The following is a 17,314-nucleotide window of genomic DNA, read 5'->3' on the forward strand; positions in this document are numbered from 1 at the left end:
ATCACTAGTCAGACCACACATGGAGGACTGTGTACAGTTCTGGGCTCCTGTGAACAAGGCAGACATAGCAGAGCTGGAGAGGGTCCAGAGGAGGGCAACTAAAGTGATAACTGGAATGAGTGGACTACAGTACCCTGAAAGATTATAAAAATTAGGGTTATTCACTTTAGAAAAAAGACAACTAAGGGGAGATCTAATAACTACCGTATGTTTAAATATATCAGGGGTCAGTACAGAAATCTCTCCCATCATCTATTTATCCCCAGGACTGTGACGAGGGGACATCCTCTGCATCGGGAGGAAAGAAGGTTTGTACACAAACATAGAAGAGGATTCTTTACGGAAAGAGCAGTGAGGAATATTGGATTCTACCTCACAGGGTTTTTTGCCTTCCTCTGGATCAAATTGCAGGATAACAGGCTTAACTGGATGGACAGATGTCTCTTTCAGCCTTATAAACCATGTTACTATGGATGTAGCAGGGTTAGCACTCCAGCATTTAACTCAAATTTCTTAGCTCATCGCATTATCTTGAGACAAAAGCAATTGAAGGTGTTTGCTTAGATTAGATAACACAACTCAGAAATCTCAGAAAACAGGAGTGTTAACTCTACTCCATCCGTACATCTCTACTGTAGAGATGAGCGAATCGAAGTTGACGACATGACGTTCGATCCGAATTTCATGAAAAAGTCGAATTTCCTCACACTTCGTGGTAACGAATCACATTTTTTCGAAAATGGCTGCTGCACATGTTACAAAGTGGAGTTAAGAAGCCCGGTAATGGGGAAGCACCCATAATGCCATGCAGACAGCCAATCAGCAGATAGTCAGTCCCTGTGATGTCACAGCCCTATAAAAAGCCTCCTCACACTTCAGTTTGATCAGTTATTACTATAATTTTCTGTGAGCCAAAACCAGTAGTGAAGGCTACTCAGATATAAGGTGTAATGGAAAGATCTGCACCTGTTCTGTGTTTTTGACCGAAACCTTGAGCTGGTGCGAAATTGCGGCCTGATACTATTGTTCTTTTACCCTTGCAGTTAATGGTACAGTACAGTATGTCCAACAGACAGGTAAGGAGGAGAGATCCGCTGCTTTGTCAGGTAGACGGGAAAGTAGCGATGATGAGAGTCGCCTGACAGCTGGTGTTGTGAGCGATCAGGCATGTGGCCCTGAGACTGGTGCGGGTGACATTAGTGATGTGCAGACAGTGGTATACGGTGATGTGGCCGATTGCATGTGGGAGCCGAGTGAAGAAGGGGCTTCATCACCATCATCAGGAGAAGAGTGTGGCAGCTTGCGCGTGAGGCAGCGGTTGAGCCAGCAGGGTGGCAGCCTTGCCATAAATCAGCAGGGTGGCAGCAGCGTGAGATCTGTAGCCAAACGTGCCTGGGGTAAACCGCCTGCTATGCAAAAGCCTACCTGTCTGGAAAGAAGTAGCGTTGCACGGGTCCACGGAGGCAGTTAGTCAGCAGGGAGTGGTGGATTGAAAATGCCGTACTCTGTAGTGTGGGAATTTTAATCAAGTTGCTGGAGGACGATAAGCATGGCCCACTCTGTGACTGGGCCACTGTGTTTGCAACTCATGCGATTCCTCATACAATTCCCACCCTCACCACTCTGTGACTGGGCCACTGTGTTGACGTCTCATGCAATTCCTCATGCGATTCCCACCCTCACCACTCTGTAACTGGGCCACTGTGCTGACGACTCATGAGATTCCTCATGTGATTCTCACCCTCACCAGTCTGACTGGGCCACTGTGTTGACAACTCATGCGATTCCCACCCTCACGACTCTGTGACTGGGCCACTGTGTTGACGACTCATGAGATTCCTCATGCGATTCCTACCATCACCACTTTGTGACTGGGCCACTGTGTTAATGATTCATGTGATTTCCACCCTCATCACTCTGTGACTGGGCCACTGTGTTGACGACTCATGTGATTGCTCATGTGATTCCCACCCTCACCACTCTGACTGGGCCACTGTGTTGATGACTCATGTGATTCCCACCCTCACAACTCTGTGGCTGAGTCAATGTTTTAGTGACTCATGCGATTCCTCATGCGATTTCCACCCTCACCACTCTGTGACTGGGCCACTGTGTTGGCGACTCATGCGATTCCTCATGCCATTCTCACCCTTACTTTTCTGTGACTGGACCACGGTTTTGATGACTCATGCAATTCCTCATACGGTTTCCATCCTCACCACTCTGTGACCGTGACGACTGTGTTGATGACTCATGCAATTCCTCATGCGGTTCCCGCCCTCACCACTCTGTGACTGGACCACTGTGTTGACTCCTCATGCTGTTGGCTCCTCACCACTCGGTCATGGGTGCACTACTTGTCTCAGCGTGTAACAGAACAGGTTCTGTAGACATCTATGTTAAATTAGCTGACAACGGTGTAAAAGGAGTGCGCTTCTTCTTGACGCTAACATTTACCTGTAAGGCTGAGTTCACACTTGAGTTATTTGGTCAGCTTTGGCCCTGTAACTGACAAAATAAGTGAAGTGAGAAGTGAATCTAAGAGCGACGCCTGTCCTCTGCTTGTCAAACTGACTCACTTTACTGTTTCACTACCACAGCAGACTCCCTATGCATGTTTCTGCAATGCACAGTGTTCTACACCACTATACAGGCTCTCAGCAGCCAGGAGATAGCAGTTTTTTAGTGTGATTCGTCATGAATAAATTCACATCGAATCAAATCTTTTTGTGAAATTCAGTAAACCGTTCGAATCAAATTTTTTAGAAATTTGCTTATCTCTACTCTCCTGTGTTTATTGCACCTCAGCCTGCAAACTGGATTCCTCCAAAAATATCATTGTTTGCATATTTTTTTCCCCTAAGTCCTAATATCATCAATTTGTTTAAATTCCCAGGACGTGCCTCATTGTAGAATAATTAATCTCGTGGGTTCACCCACAATGAATATGTCCTTAAGAAAACCTTACATAATCTGTGCTGCAGATCAGTTCTGGTCTAGTCTGTTATTATTATGTGTCAAATTTTTATTTCCTGTCCTTATTCTGCTTTTCTGTTTTACTAAATTTCTGGTCACAGGTGAACAAGTAAGTCAATGCATTATAGGTTCAGTCATATTACTTTACAATTTATTTCCACTTTCAATAACATTTCACTTTTTAAAATCTACCCAGAAAGTTGGATGATTTTGTTCAAACTTTTTGTTACTGTTTTTGTACTGTTTGGAGGTTATTAATATCCAGCCAGGAGTTGAAGCTCTGCTGATTGGTGCATCTTCCCTCAGACATGTAACCCATCAGATTTTCTCTGCCATTTCATCATGCCCTGCTCTCCAGTAACAGGAAAGGGGTTGTCCTGCCATTTATATTCATGACTTATATTGATGATCAGGATAGGTCATCAATATCTGATCAGTGAGGGTCCAACACCCGGCACTCCCGCCGATCAGCTGTATGAAGAGGAGGCAGCAGTCCATGAGAGAACTGTTTCCTGTTCATTACACTGCCCGTCATCTCGGAAGTGTGAAAGAGTCAACAAAAGAGAGAAAGGGAAATATAAAGAAGAGCAAGAAAAAGAAAAAAAGAGACAGCAAGAGAAAGAGAAGAAAAAGAGAAGAAAGATACAGAAGAAAAGTGAGAGATACATGAGTGAAAGAGGGAGGGAGGAAAGAGTAAGAAAAAGAGAGAGGAGAGATCAAAACAAAGAAAACGAATACAGAAGAGGGAGTAGTTGGTAGAACGAAAGAGTGATATGCATAGAAACAGAGAAGTGTGAACAAAAGAGTGATAGAGGAGGAGAGAGGAGTGAGTGGGAAAAAGAAAAAGAAGAGTCAGTCAGCAAGAGGCAGAGAAAAAAGAAGAGAAGAACAGAAAAAGAAGATAGTTAGAAGAGGGTCAGAGAAAAGAAACAACATAGACAGAAAGAGGACGAGAGCAAAAGAGTAAGAGACAAAGAGACATGAGAGGAAGCAAGACACAGAAAAGAAAGAGAGAAGAGTGAGCAAAAGAGTGAAAGATGGATGACAGGAAAACAATGTATTTGGAAATTCTTCCGACCCTTTCACTTTTTCACATTTTGCCACGTTGTGGCTCTGTGTTAGGGCCCTGTGTTAGATTAAAAATAAAATTGTATCTAGTTTTTTTAATCACTGCACTCAATATTCCATAATAACAAAATAAAAACAGAACGCTTGATATTCTTCAGACTCTTTCACATTTTGTTATAATGCCGCCTTGTGCTGTGCTAATTTATTAAAAAATTAAAAATAAAATCTTGCATTGATATAAGTATCGGACCCTTTTATAGCGATTATAGTCTCTAGTCTTCTTGGGTATGATGCCACTAGGTTTTCACCAGAATTTGGGCCTTTTCTGCCATTCTTGTCTACAGATCCTCTCAAGTTCTATCAGGTTGCATGGTAAGAGTCAAAGGACTGCCATTTTCAAATCTCTTCAGAGATATTCGACTGGGTTAAAGTCAGGGCTCTGCCTGGGCCACTTGATGACATTCACAGGTTGTCCCAAAGCCAACCGGTATGGTCTTGGCTATGTGCCTAAGGTCATTGTCTTGTAGGAAGGCAAACCTTCAGACTAGTCTGAGGTCCAAAGCGCTCTGGATCAGGTGTTTGTTACATAAATCCCTGTTCTTTGCTCCATTTAGCTTTTCCTGAACCCTGACCAGTCTCCCTGTCCAGAAGCTGAAAAACATCTTCACTCAGGATATTTGGACCTCATGCAGAGTGAGTATTGGGTTCTTAGTCACTTGTCTTACCAAGGCCCTTCTCCACTGATTACTTAGTTTGGTAAGGTAGCCAGGTCTACGAAAAGTCCTATTTGTTCCAGACTTTTTTCATTTGCAAAATATGGAGACCGCTGTGTGCTTGGGAACTAGTGCAAGTAAAAACATCCTTCTCCAGATCTGTGCCTCTACACAATCTTCCCTATGAATTCTACAGGCAGTTTGTTTCTCATTATGGTTTGATTTATTCTGTGAAATAACAAATTATTAGTAGCGAGAGATGGAACTGAGCTGAGACTGCACATTGCATTTATCGAGTATGGTTATATAAAGCAGTGGGTGTGGACCCATTGTACCAACATAACCAGTTTAACCCCTGTACAGAGATCTGGTCTTTGCTGCAGGGGACCCACTGGTGTAGATGAAATATGACCCACGTGTGTGAAGCTCCAGGGGAAAATGCAATATTCCTACTCAAGAAGCAGGTTGAGGTCAAGGCAGGCAGAATTTGTGTTTTTAATCATGAAACTGGTCAGGGCAGGCAGCAATGGTTCAATACTATAGTCAGGCTAATCTAAGAGAAGGTAGTGCATGATTAGAGTTAATGAACAGGCAGTGGTATGGTACTGAAGCAAAATTATGATCACACTTTTACTTGAACACTAGTAAGCTAGGAACCTAGGCTTGAGGGTTGATCAGCACCTTGGTCAGCAACTGAACAGAAAGCACCAGGGAAGGTTTAAATTTGCAGTACTGCAGGGCAATTTCACTACTAGATCCAATAACTACAGGGTGAGTAGAGAGATGCCCTCGCCCGATGGAGGAAACAGTAAACACAGGTTGCCAGCGTGACAATGGGGTAAAACACAATGTCACAGGTTATTGAATAGCTGTAGTTACATTTCAAGGAAAGCTGCATGATTAATATGGTTTTCCTGACATTGCTTATCAGAAATTTTAACTTATGGATCTTCTGAGTATGTAATGTCTAGGTCACGCATTGTGGGGAACTTACCCAGACACAATCTAGTGCATGTCGTTCCGGGTGGATTGCCATTTCAACCAGTCTAGTCCCGTCTCATTGTTCTATCAGTGAGCCAAAGCTTGTTTACTGCTGTGTAGTGCCTGTGATTCATTTGCTCCTAGCTAAGTGTGTTTTATGTGTTCAATACACATTATTGACCGCAGCGTGATTCTGTATTAATCTCTCCTCTACCTTTTTGGCCTCCTGGCTCAGACTCTGGTTTGTTTCTTGATTCACCCCTTTTATAATGATTTGGTTTCTCCTTACTATCATGGCTTTAAGGCCTCATGCACACGACCGTTGTGTGCATCCGTGGCCGTTGTGCCGTTTTCCGTTTTTTTTCGCGGACCCATTAACTTTCAATGGGTCAGTGGAAAAATCGTAAAATGCACCGTTTGGCAGCCGCATCCGTGATCCGTGTTTCCTAATCGTGAAAAAAATATGACCTGTCCTATTTTTTTCACGGCCAACGGTTCACGGACCCATTCAAGTCAATGGGTCCATGAAAAATCACGGATGCACACAAGATTGTCATCCGTGTCCGTTTTTTCCTATCATTTCAATGGCAAACTTGACTTAGATTTTTTTTTCATTTTTCATGTCCATGGATCCTCCAAAAAACAAGGAAGACCCACGGACGAAAAAACGGTCACGGACCTACGGACCCCGTTTTTGCGGACCGTGAAAATAAACTGTCGTGTGCATGAGGCCTTACTCGGACCTGTTTGCTGTCCTGCTACTCCTTAGCAGCTGATAGGTCTTATTGTAGGCTTGCACCTGTTTTCGGACACCTGACCCTACAGATGTACTCTGGATGCCTAGCAGCCGTAATCAACTAACTTTGCATTGGGCTCTAGTGAACACGTAGGAGGGTAGCCTTAGATCTACTAACTGGAGTGGAAATGAAGGAAGATAGGTAGGAGATTGGAAGTTTGCTGGTGGAGGTCCTAGACAGTGAACTCTGTGTTTCTTCTTCATCTCTTTGTCTTAACACATACGGTATCAATTATAGTAATTAATATAGGAAGACCCTGCAGTGAGGAATGGGAAAATACCAAGTCTGCTTAATGGTTTATATGATTAGGATAGAGACATAGCTATGAAGGGCACATAAGAGGCAATCTTACCCAGACCCTGTTGTCTGAGGGAACAAAATTCTCCTTCTACCACATAGGATTATACCAGCATTATGAATGGTCTTTAGTGGGGTGCCTTAATATCACATTGGAGCACAGAAGCTTCAAATAATGTCTAAAATGGAAGAAATCTTTTTGAAGATTTATATTTTGTCTCCATAAAGGTTGTTTCTGTCACACCTGAAAATGGTTTCTCATTGCAATTTAGTATTTTAAGAATATAACAAGATATTGTGTTTATTTGTCCTATGAAATCTCAAGGCTTCCTTTAACCATGGAAGGTGGAAGAACAACATTGTACTATTGGGGCCCTATGGTTTACTCAGTAACTAATCAACCCAAGAATTAGACTTAAACCAGACCTGGGATAATGTTTAGGTGGCTCTTAATATCATTGTCTTATCTTATTTCCTTCAAATATCTTCAAATTTTGGTTCTCAGTCGATCTATTATTATTTTCATACCAGAAAAGTATGGTTTCACCTGAGCACCTGGCTGAAAAAATTGGTTGGTATCCCTCACCCTGGAATTCCTGTCTGAACTGTGGGAGCATTATTTAGAAAAGTACACAAGGGGGTCTTTTTTTACAAGACCCTTTTATTAAGAGTGACTAGTCTTTGAGAACTGTGAGTAGTACACACTCAATCTGGTGGTCTCCCTTGCAGGATGTGTAGTATTTCACGAGATTCATTGAACTATTAAGGTGGCCATAAACATTACTATAAAGCTGATGAAAATGGATGGTTCAATGGGTACAAATTAACAATGAACAATTTTTTTAAAATACCGGTGCAATGGAACCACATATCAACATTTGGAAGGATTTGTTAGTCCAAAAAACAGTTTAATAGATATCCATGGCAGACAAATATTTACTCCATGATCATTCATGAGTAATAAAGTTTTTCAATATTTTTTGAATCCACAATACAAATTCTATAAACAATAAAAAAGAAATCAAACACAAGAGAAAAAATAGTCCTCCAATCCCACTCACCCAATGCAAAATGTATCAAACTTTTGCAATGGGTGGGTGGTATTGTAGGACTGTTTTCTCTCTTGTGTTTGAAAAAAGTGTAACATTGCCTGCAAAGAAATCAGCCATGTTTAACATTTTTGGGAATGCTCCCAAAAATATAGTTTTTTACCTGGTGTCATAGGCATGTATGACCATTCTGCACCACTGTAACAGCCAATATGGACAAAAATATGTATGTTTGTGTAAGCATAACAATCGTTCACTAGACAATTCAATGGTTGCTTAACCATAAATCTGCTTCTATGTAATGTGTATGGCCACTTGAAGAGATGCTGTAACCTAAGTCTACTTTTTTTAAAGTATTTAGCACAACATCCTCTCAGAGAGTACGGATAATGTAGGGCCGTAAATCTCCTTTGTAAGCCAATGAACCGGACAAGTATGCATTTTCTTCCTCCATAGAAAGGAATGGGACTGCCCAAAAAATCTGGTGAGCATGTTTGCAAACCTTCAATTCAAATCTGTAGTGCAACACAGCACATTCTGGCCCTGTTCTCACAACAAAAAATTGTAGGTTTAGATCCTTCTTTTTTTGTAACCTAACATACTTTTATGACCTAAGTAATTATTTTTTTTTACCCAAAAAACTTTATTAAATAAATTAGGTAGTAAACTACTGCTGAAACTCCCACCCCTGCTGAAAAATCCTATTTTTGGCTGGAGAATAGAATAGGCAAAGCTGTCCGAAAAGACACTTGAATCCATTTCTGTGTAAAGGGACAACATCCAACAACCAAGAAAAGTGATTTTAGGCCCCTTGTTCTAGACAGTCTAAAGCCAAAGACTAACAATTTTTTAGGCATAACTTACATAGACTGTAAAGGTCATGCAAGACTGTTCAACTGACCAAGAAGAGATGGGCAAATTAATGAAAAGGGCTAAGAACAAGTTTCAGAAAAAGAGATTATAGTCATATATGTTTCTAAAGAAGTAGTCTGCAGAACAAGTCCTAGTAGACAGGTATAGACTTGTCTATTTTCTTTTACTGCCTCTAACACAAGAAACAAATACATCTATATAATATTGGTAAACAGACTGCATGGCTGCATCTATTACTCATGAATCAGCCATAATACTTGGGTGTCTTGTGGTTCTATTGAACTAAAGTTAGATTAGAATAGGCGATGGTAGTCTAAACGTGGTCATACATATTAGACAAAGCTAAGCTTATTTCCTCAAGACTGGTCCACCATCTAACGAGTACAAGCGATTCGGTTGACATTTGTTCAGTCCCATTCTTTGTTAGAATAAACCTACCACAATAAGTGTCTACCAGTGGATTATTCTCCTCCCCACATTGAGAAAACATGCATGTTTGGTGGAAGTGCGGTGGTCAGCTTTCAAATGAGAGCTTGGCCAACAGCTATTGAAACCTTTAGTTTGATTCAGTAGGTCCAAGTATTAGTTTCAGTAGGTTGAGATGCAATGTGGACTCTAAAATGCATCTGCATATGTTCTTCAAAATAACATAAAGAGAAATAAAGTTTTCATCAAATCGCTCTATGTTTCTCCAGAAATCTCTACAGAAACTATTATATTATCATTGTAGCAGAACCTCTTCACATGATGGAGTCCAAGAACCAAACCATCATCACAGAATTTATACTACTTGGATTTACCATGAACATGGAGATAAATATTGGGCTTTTTGTCTTATTCTTAGTCATCTACATAGTGACCACTGTCGGAAACAGCCTTATAATCCTTATGGTCATCATCAACCCCAAGTTGCACAAACCCATGTATTTTTTTCTTTGCACGCTATCCATTCTTGACTTGTGTTATTCTTCTACTGTTTTGCCAAGGTTATTAACAGATCTCTTCTCTACTGAGAGGACAATCTCAATAAGTGCTTGTGTCATTCAAATGTATGTCATCCTCCTGGTAGAAGGGTCAGAGTGTCAGCTCCTTGCAGTGATGGCTTATGACCGATACGTTGCTATTTGCCAACCTCTCCACTACTCTTTTATCATGCGATGGAGCGTATGTTATAGACTGACCTCACTAGTATTCTTTTTAACCTTTATGTTTTGCATTTTTCCTTCAATTTTCTCTCCACTTGTAACATGCCACAACCAAATCAACCATTTCATGTGTGAGATGTTGGCTTTTATCAAACTATCATGTGAGAGCATCTCTTCCAATGAAAATCTGGTATTTTCCATCAGTTTTATCACTCTCCTCATTCCTCTTGTACTTATCTTACTGTCTTATGGTTTTATCATATCCTCTGTACTAAAGATTCGCTCCACAGGAAGGTCTAAGGCTTTTTCCACCTGTACGTCCCATCTAGCTGTGGTGGCTTTGTACTTTGGTACGGTTATGCTGATGTATTTTGGTCCCTCATCCATGTACTCCACAGATCAGGAAAAATATAGCTCCATATTTTATGTCATTGTGTCTCCGATGTTGAACCCTCTAATCTACAGTCTCAATAACAGGGATGTCAAAGAATCTATCAAAAAGTTCATTGCAAACTTCACACACATGTGCTGAATCTAGGAATCAGACCTTATGAGAAATCTGGAAAACTTGGGAGGAAACCTTTCCTCAGGAGCAGATAGACAAACTGTAATACTACTCATTTTATATCCCATGAAAGTATTGTTTTTTAGAGTCACCATGGTCACAATTGAGAACAGAAGACCAAGACACCAATGGAGCATACCAAAAGCAAAGAGATTGCAAGAGATCAATGAAAGCTGGAAAGAGCATTTGTTATGGCAGTTCCAGGTGCCTCCATTTCTCTCCGCTCACTCATTGGTCAGAATACCCTTGGGCATCCATGGCCTAGATAATTAGCGCTAAGCCATGACCACTACATTCATGGCAACCAAAATAATGACATTCATGTAATTTACTCACGTGACCTTCAACATCTTTGTTGCCATAGATGGAATCACTGCATCTCTGCAATACTTACTTGGTCCATGCATGGGCAGCCAGGGGTCTTGTAACCAGCTGATGAACCATAGCCAAAGAAAGACCACAGCTTGCCTTCCTTCAGAGCAGTTCATGTAAAAGCAGACATTTCACGGAGAACTCCAGGCAAACTCCCAGATGATGGTTTGCATAAGTAAAATCATATAAGCTTTATTGATGGAAAAGATTAAAACTAGGATGTGCACATCGTTAACCACTGACGCGTTTTACACTAATGCAGAGTACTTAATCGTAGCATGAATATAGTGGCAAATGCCCACAAATAAATACATATAGACATTTCTGTGTGCATTCTTATGTGTATTTATTTGTGGGCATTTACCAGTATGTTTATGTTACGATTATGGACTCTGCATCAGTCCAAAACGCGTCAGATTATCACAATGTGCACGTCCTGGTTTTAATTTTTTTCATTAATAAAGTTTACATGATTGTATTTATGCAAACCATTGCTGGGTACCTTTCATGTTTAAATACTACTCATCTCACCTCATCACCTGAAGTGACCATTAGAAATGAGTGAATCGAAGTTGACGAAGTGGAATTCATTCTGAATTTCAGGAAAAATTTGATTAATCCCGAAGTCAAATTTCCTCTCGCTTCGTGGTAACGAATCGCATTTTTTCTAAAATGGCTGCTGCACCTGTAAGAATGAGGAAGTTAGAAGTCCGGGAACAAGGGAGCACCCATAATGCAATGCAGACAGCCAATCAGCATATAGCCAGCCCCTGTGATGTCACAGACCTATAAAAAGACTCCTACTGCCTGTGTAACACCCCAGATTGGCATTACCACTTCTTCACCCTGCTACTGTCTTTAACGGGCTAATATAATGTAATTTATGTATTTTGTTCAGGTCGTATACACTGTGCATTCCTATTTTGTTTGCAACTGTTATGTTCATGTGTAATATGCCTGGCTCACAATCAGGTGGCAGTAAACACAGCAGAGCTGCAGTTAGGTAGAATGGAGCTTTCCACTCCATTCTAACCCTCTCCTCTGTGGAGGAGTAGGCGAGTCCCACTTCCTTCAGGAAGGGTGGGGACCAGAGTTAGTGAGTTCCAGCTTACCCTCTGACAAGAGAGGGTGTGCTGGGCACGTCTCTGCTGGACGTGCCCAAGCCAGCCAGAGCACTCTTAGCTCTGCTGGCCACAGGGGCCAAAACTTAAAGGGGGTCTTTCACCTAATCTGAGCGTTTTAGACCGCTCAGATCAGGCTATAGACTCTGTGACCCTCATTACAATTGTACCTTTCTTTTCTGTGTCCCTTGTCCAGATCATGAGAAAAACACTTTTTAAACATATGCAAATGAGCTTTGCCATGGGGCAGCATTACTGAGCGATGTGCCCAGAAAAACACACCTCTTTCAGCCCTCTGGCCCGCCCTTCTGTCCTATTTTTACCTCCTCCTCTGCCTCCAGCCGGTGGACGTCACGAGCGGCAAGAGAAGTAGTCTGGCTGGGAACTAGCCCACACCTGTGCACTGCTCTGCCCATTATGGGCAGAGGAACAGCTTTTCATATTGCGCATGCCGCAGCCAACAAACGACAGCTGGCCCGCCGTCCTCTGGTGCCATTCGTGACTTTCGCCGGCTGGAGGCAGAGGAGGTAATAGAACAGAAGGGCGGGCCAGAGGGCTGAAAGAGGTGTGTTTTTCTGGGCACATCGCCCAGTAACGCTGCCCCTGGGCACCTTCAGAAGCTCATTTGCATACGTTTAAAAAGTTTTTTTTTTCATGATCTGGACGAGGGACACAGAAAAGAAAGGTACTATTGTAATGAGGGTTAAAGAGTCTATAACCTGATCTGAGCGCTCTAAAACGCTCAGATCAGGTGAAAGACTCCCTTTAAAGCCTCGGAAGCCTGGAACATAGTTCCCTGGCATAACTTAAGAGTCACTTTACAGAGAGAAGGTGCAGCAGACAGAAGAATCTGAGTTATACAGTCAGCCTGTCAGTACAGCAGAGTCAGAGAGAAACAGATATAGCAGGGTGGAGTTTGCCTGCTAATTTCATGCTGAAACCTGCCGGGACCAAGACAAAGCCTGTAAACCGTTCTGGAGAAACGTTTATTCAAGTAAAGCTGCCATTGAACTTCATCTTACTGTCTGGACTCAAGTTATTCTTTTATTTCGAACTTTTTCCCCCTATTTATTGCTTCGGAGCCAAAGTCTGGGGTCCAGCGGTATCCAGGTAGGAGCACCGTGACACACATAAAGAGACAATGAGGGGGAATATAGACATAACGTCATATAAGTAAGTAGATAGAACCCTCAGTAGCTAATGCTACTGGATTGAAGAGGTCAGGGACCTGGTATACTAAGGATTTTCATTTATCCTGCAAAGAGAGTCTCTTTGGGGTAGACGCCAAATATCCTCTTTTGTTTTTCTGAGATCTTGGAGTGCCAGAGGGGAGATTTTCAAGTGAGCATATGCTTTCTCTAGGTCGCAATAGGAGGAAATGATGATGCGACGGCTATCATGAAGAAACGACAGGCTAAACAGGAAGGCTTCAGAGATCTGCGTTTCTTCAGAGTGGACTGTGCTAGATCTTGGTACACAGCGATAGTGTTATTCTCCCATCATAGCGGTTCTGCTTGCCTAGCCCCGGACAATATGGCCTCCTTGATTGGGAAATGCAAAAATTTGCAAATAACGTCCCGTGGGGGTTCTGAGGCCTGCGGCTTAGGGCGAAGGGCTCTGTGCGCCCTTTCAATGATCACCTGATGTACTGAGTCTAGTCCCAGGATTTGTAGGCAGATTTGAATGACAGCATGCGGGACATCCACAGGGGACACAGACTCAGGTATCCCTCGGAACCGCAGGTTGTTTCTCCTGCCTCTATTTTCCTGTTTCTCGATAGCTGAGTACAGGGAGTTAAGGTGCTTTTGGCATTCAGACAAGCTGTTAGCAGCTTCCGATTGGTGTGTAATGATGGCCGTCTGATTCTCTTCCAGGGCCTCCACCCGTCTGCCTATGTGACGGACGTCCTCCTTGATAGAAGTGAGGTCCAGGCTGAGGGGACCCAAGGCGTCTAACAGTGCCTCTTTGAGGTAAGATCGGGAGATGGGTAGGCGGTCAGGGTCAGGGTCAGGGTCAGGGTCAGGGTCAGGGTCAGGGTCAGGGTCAGGGTCAGGGTCAGGGTCAGGGTCAGGGTCAGGGTCAGGGTCAGGGGAGACATCTCTTACCCCTTCTATGTCGGCCGTCTCTCTGGCTGGTCTGGAGTTGCCGCCTCTTGGTGTGCCGGGCGCCATCTTAGGTTCCCAGTTCACTGCAATAGCCGCCGCTTTTTTAATAAAACGATCCATATCGCCGGTCTGGCTGGAGGAACGGGCTTGACTTGTTTGGTCAGAAGGTTTTTGGCCACCTATCTTGACCATTTTAGTGACCAGTAGGGCTGTTTAAACAGGCTTTGAGGGTAAAATCAACAGGAGAGCAGCACTTCCCATGACCGCTCGGCTCCGGCGCTAGCTCCGCCCCCCATCTCTCCTGGTATGCTGACCCCGGCTTCCACCTGACGATTCTTTGCGGACTCCAGTTGTACTTTGTTTCTCTCCTGGTATTTGACCTTGGTTTTTCCTGACTATTCTCTGCTCATTCCCTAGTACTGCGTAGCTCTCTAGGTATTGACCCGGTCCGTTCACGTTCCGTTATTTGTCTTGTCTGTCTTCCCAGCACGTATCCTAAGTTAGGGACTGCCGTCTAGTTGTCCCCTGTCATTAGGACTTGCGAGGCAAGTAGGCAGGGCCAGGGGTGAGGGTGGAGCGCAGTGGAGTGTACGTTACTGTCACACTGCTCCACCAAAAATGTTCAGTTAATGACTACCTGTACGAACTCTGCGGTAGGACACGTTCTGGGGAGCTTGGTTTCTTTTCACCACGTCAGTGGCTGCTCATGCGCGATGCATGCAGACTTATGAGGCCATTTGATGAGGTCACCAAACTAGTCAGTTGCAGCCAGGGCACCATCAGTGACATCGTACCTTACGCCTTCTTTCTGGAGCATGCATTGCGTTGTGTCATTGATCAAGCCGTCGAGGAGAAGGAGAGGGAAGATAAGGAAGTCGCAATGCTGAATGAATTCCCAGGGGGGGGCTACTCCATCTGAGACAAGTCAGCAGGAGTCTGAAGAGGAATCAGAGGAGCATGGTTCCTGGGATGAAGAGGAGCAAGAAGAGAAGGCTTTAAACCTTTCTGGGATCCCTGGTGTTGTCCGTGGATGGGGGGAGGAGACCGAGGACCACAATCTCCTGGGTGATGAGCAGGAGCCAGGCCGCTCCACTGCTTCCAATTTAGTGCAAATGGGGGTCTTCATGCTCCAGTGTTTGAAGAGGGACCCAATATAAGCATAAAGGGCAAGTACCAGTACTAGGTGGCAACGTACTTAGACCCCCGGTACAGAAACAAAATGGCGGACATGTTACAAGCATCACACAGGGCTGTCAGAATGCAGCACTTCCAGGCCTTGTTTCGAGAAATGCTGCATTCTTCTTTTACGGGCGCTGGCAGAGGAATTTCCACTCATAGAGAAACAGTTGTGGGTACCAATTCAACAGCGCATTGTCACCGCCAGACATCTGAGAAGCTCTGACAGACGTTCTTCAGAACCTCCTGCTTGAGGTTCTTTTGTTTTGCTTTTGTTTTGTCATCTCGTTTCCCTCTCTCAGCTGTCATCTAGTTGCACTGATTGCATCCCTTTAAATCCCCTCCCATACTGCATCACTTTGCAGTTTATACAACTTCCTGGAGTGTGTACATGCTGGATGTTACAACTGATGCTTCTACAGATGAGTCAGTTCATTTATTTGTGTTTTCCTGTTTGCTTGATCCTAGGTGACCCTGACTCCCTCCGTATTAAGTGTAGGGAGCCGGTGGTCGTGTCCCCTCACTATTATAGGGTGTTCAGGTGTCATACAGTTCGAGGCACGAGGGCATGCAATTTTCTATCATAGAGATCTTTGCATGGGCTGAGAAGACAGGGAGAGTTTCAGGGCTTAAATAGGGGTCTCCCTTTTGTTCCTTAGTTTCGGATCAAGCCAGTCGGATCCTTATTTGTAACTTCTTGTTTTCTGTTACACCATCCGTGAAACGCATGCAAGAAGAGGGCGGTTTGAAGATGTGTTGGTCACTTTGGATATGAGATCATTCTTGCAGCCAACCCTTCGACAGCCTCCCTCCAGATCCAGCCTCAGGGTATGCCTAGACCGACAGGTGTCCGATTACTTCAGGTCAACAGCCAATGTGGACGCTCTGAGAAGCGAGCAACCCCTGGAGTACTGGGTGTGCATGCTTGACCTTTTGTCAGAGCTGGCACAATTTGCCATGGAACTCTTGGCTTGCCCCTCATCCAGTGTACTGTCCGAAAGGACGTTCAGCGCAGCAGGGGGAATCGTGACTGATAAGCGCACTCGCCTAGCTCACGACAGTGTGGACTACCTCACATTTCTAAAAATGAATGAGACATGGATCTAGGAGGACTTCAACACATGTGACGAGTCGACCACGTTTAATTGAATTTCCTGATGACAACCCACAAATATCCGCCACCACCCAGAACAAATAATGGTCCCTGTATTAGGTAAATACAGCGGCATAAAAGGCCTTTTCTGTCGGTTGAATGACTAATGTTTTGGGCCTCGGAGGAATTCAACACTTGTGACGACCACGTGTTTCAACTATTATCATTTCGTTAGCCATGTTTTTAATCCAATTTTATATTTTTAGTTCTTTTAAACTGGCCTTCAGTAAAATTGATATCCAAAGACCGTGTAATCTACCACCAGCCACATACTTACTTGTTCTTTTCTGTACGCTGAATGCATAATTTTTGGGGCCTGTAGAACACTGGCCTGCTGTAAAATTGAAATCCAATGACCGTGTAATCTACCTCCAGCCACATACAGGGAGTGCAGAATTATTAGGCAAATTAGTATTTTGACCACATCATCCTCTTTATGCATGTTGTCTTACTCCAAGCTGCATAGGCTCGAAAGCCTACTACCAATTAAGCATATTAGGTGATGTGCATCTCTGTAATGAGAAGGGGTGTGGTCTAATGACATCAACACCCTATATCAGGTGTGCATAATTATTAGGCAACTTCCTTTCCTTTGGCAAAATGGGTCAAAAGAAGGACTTGACAGGCTCAGAAAAGTCAAAAATAGTGAGATATCTTGCAGAGGGATGCAGCACTCTTAAAATTGCAAAGCTTCTGAAGCGTGATCATCGAACAATCAAGCGTTTCCTTCAAAATAGTCAACAGGGTCGCAAGAAGCGTGTGGAAAAACCAAGGCGCAAAATAACTGCCCATGAACTGAGAAAAGTCAAGCGTGAAGCTGCCAAGATGCCACTTGCCACCAGTTTCGCCATATTTCAGAGCTGCAACATCACTGGAGTGCCCAAAAGCACAAGGTGTGCAATACTCAGAGACATGGCCAAGGT

This window comes from Bufo gargarizans, chromosome 4 (assembly GCF_014858855.1).
Source record: "Bufo gargarizans isolate SCDJY-AF-19 chromosome 4, ASM1485885v1, whole genome shotgun sequence".
Classification (NCBI taxonomy): Eukaryota; Metazoa; Chordata; class Amphibia; order Anura; family Bufonidae; genus Bufo; species Bufo gargarizans.